A 2,896-nucleotide genomic window follows, 5' to 3' on the forward strand; every position below is an offset into this window, starting at 1 on the left:
GTTAATAAAGCTAATAAGAGGTGAGAGAATGGATTTTAAAGATGGTCAGCGCTCCTTTAAAGGGAGGGGTCAGTGATCCTGTTAATAAAGCTAATAAGAGGTGAGAGAATGGATTTTAAAGATGTGCAGCGCTCCTTTAAAGGGAGCTTCCCAGTGATCCTGTTAATAAAGCTAATAAGAGGTGAGAGAATGGATTTTAAAGATGGTCAGCGCTCCTTTAAAGGGAGGGGCCAGTGACAATGTTAATAAAGCTAATAAGAGGTGAGAGAATGGATTTTAAAGATGTGCAGCGCTCCTTTAAAGGGAGGGGCCAGTGATGCTTTACCAAACCTCTCTGAATGGCTTTAAAGAGACCGCTCCTTGTGCTTTACCACTGCCTCTCTCAGACAGCTTCCCCTGAGTTTGAATAATTACCTTTTTCACACAGAGGTGTTATTTGTTAGAAATGAGTTTGTTGGATCAGTCTCTCCAACACCAGAAATCTGTGGAGAGGAGAGGGAGAGGAACACAAGAGACAGCTTTATCAACACTGTGCTGTGCTTTACCAGACCTCTCTGTGCTTCAACTGTGGGTGCTTTACTTTTTACAATGCTTCCCTGTGCTTTACCAGACCTCTCTGTGCTTTACAATGCTTCCCTGTGCTTTACCAGACCTCTCTGTGCTTTACAATGCTTCCCTGTGCTTTACCAGACCTCTCTGTGCTTTACAATGCTTCCCTATGCTTTACCAGACCTCTCTGTGCTTTACAATGCTTCCCTATGCTTTACCAGACCTCTCTGTACTTTACAATGCTTCCCTATGCTTTACCAGACCTCTCTGTGCTTTACAATGCTTCCCTGTGCTTTACCAGACCTCTCTGTGCTTTACAATGCTTCCCTATGCTTTACCAGACCTCTCTGTGCTTTACAATGCTTCCCTGTGCTTTACCAGACCTCTCTGTGCTTTACAATGCTTCCCTATGCTTTACCAGACCTCTCTGTGCTTTACAATGCTTCCCTATGCTTTACCAGACCTCTCTGTGCTTTGCAATGCTTCCCTATGCTTTACCAGACCTCTCTGTGCTTTACAATGCTTCCCTGTGCTTTACCAGACCTCTCTGTGCTTTACAATGCTTCCCTGTGCTTTACCAGACCTCTCTGTGCTTTACAATGCTTCCCTATGCTTTACCAGACCTCTCTGTGCTTTACCAGACCTCTCTGTGCTTTACAATGCTTCCCTATGCTTTACCAGACCTCTCTGTGCTTTACAATGCTTCCCTGTGCTTTACCAGACCTCTCTGTGCTTTACAATGCTTCCCTATGCTTTACCAGACCTCTCTGTGCTTTACAATGCTTCCCTGTGCTTTACCAGACCTCTCTGTGCTTTACAATGCTTCCCTATGCTTTACCAGACCTCTCTGTGCTTTACAATGCTTCCCTGTGCTTTACCAGACCTCTCTGTGCTTTACAATGCTTCCCTGTGCTTTACCAGACCTCTCTGTGCTTTACAATGCTTCCCTGTGCTTTACCAGACCTCTCTGTGCTTTACAATGCTTCCCTATGCTTTACCAGACCTCTCTGTGCTTTACAATGCTTCCCTGTGCTTTACCAGACCTCTCTGTGCTTTACAATGCTTCCCTATGCTTTACCAGACCTCTCTGTACTTTACAATGCTTCCCTATGATTTACCAGACCTCTCTGTGCTTTACAATGTTTACCTGTGCTTTACCAGACCTCTCTGTGCTTTGCAATGCTTCCCTATGCTTTACCAGACCTCTCTGTGCTTTACAATGCTTCCCTGTGCTTTACCAGACCTCTCTGTGCTTTACAATGCTTCCCTGTGCTTTACCAGACCTGTCTGTGCTTTACAATACTTCATTACACTGTGCTATGGGAGGCTGTACTTGTAATGATGGAGTCCTACCTCTGGGTGGCGATGTGGGTTGCATCTTTTCCATGGCTTTAGATTGCAAAGCACTACTAGCACAATGATTAAGACACTGAAGACGAGAACTAGGATCAAGATCTTTCTTTCGTTCATTAATTTATCTATTAGTTCTGCAAAGAAAAAACACAAAAGTAAAAAATGTGTATAGATACACACACGCACACACACACACACACAGACAGTGTGCAGTCCCTTACCAGCAGAGGGCAGTGTCATTCCCTCAGCAGTAGGGGTCACTGTGGTGTTGTCAATAGAGATGCAGGAGTTCTGCTCAGGCCATGCTGTGGACAGAGGAGAGAGAGACTGGATTAGAGAGAGGAAAGAGAGGAGGGAAGGGGGAGAAAGGAAAGGAAAGAGGAGAGGAGAGAGAGAGAGACTGGATTACAGAGAGAGAGGTGAGAGTGGACAGGGAGAGAGGTACAGGAGAGGAGAGAGAGAGGTGAGAGTGGAGAGGGAGGTACAGGGGAGAGGAGAGAGAGATAGGAGAGAGGGGAGAGGGAGGTGAGAGAGGAGAGGAGAGAGAGAGAGGAGAGAGGTGAGAGGGGAGAGGGGAGAGGACACACACACAGAGTCACATGAGGAGTACCTGAACAGTTCTCTTCTTCCATGTGACAGGTGTTAAAATAATTTAATGTTGTGGTCAACTGGTCCAGAAAATAGGAGGTGTTCCAGATCCTCACTTCAAACCCAGAGCCGTCGAACTGAACAAAGAAAAACAGCAAACATGAGCTAGTAATCACTCCTGTGTTTTACCAGACCTCTCTGTGCTTTACAGTGCTTCCCTGTGCTTTACCAGACCTCTCTGTGCTTTACAATGCTTCCCTGTGCTTTACCAGCCCTCTCTGTGCTTTACAATGCTTCCTTGTGCTTTACCAGACCTCTCTGTGCTTTACAATGCTTCCCTGTGCTTTACCAGACCTCTCTGTGCTTTACAATGCTTCCCTGTGCTTTACCAGACCTCTCTGTGCTT

The 2,896-nt window shown here is 45.9% G+C and overlaps 1 long non-coding RNA gene across 1 annotated transcript in view; it reads right to left on the minus strand.

Annotated features, from left to right (window-relative positions):
* The window catches only part of LOC121306015, a 3,501-nt gene extending 851 nt beyond the window's left edge, over positions 1-2,650 (minus strand). The window contains exons 1-4 of the long non-coding RNA XR_005948133.1: positions 2,513-2,650; positions 2,124-2,207; positions 1,903-2,036; positions 415-482 (exon numbers count right to left, since the gene is read on the minus strand). This is a non-coding gene — a long non-coding RNA (uncharacterized LOC121306015). The remainder of the gene's footprint in view (positions 1-414; positions 483-1,902; positions 2,037-2,123; positions 2,208-2,512) is intronic.
* Positions 2,651-2,896: the final 246 nt, after the last annotated feature.

The sequence above is a fragment of the Polyodon spathula genome, chromosome 45, assembly GCF_017654505.1.
Source record: "Polyodon spathula isolate WHYD16114869_AA chromosome 45, ASM1765450v1, whole genome shotgun sequence".
NCBI classification, from domain to species: Eukaryota; Metazoa; Chordata; class Actinopteri; order Acipenseriformes; family Polyodontidae; genus Polyodon; species Polyodon spathula.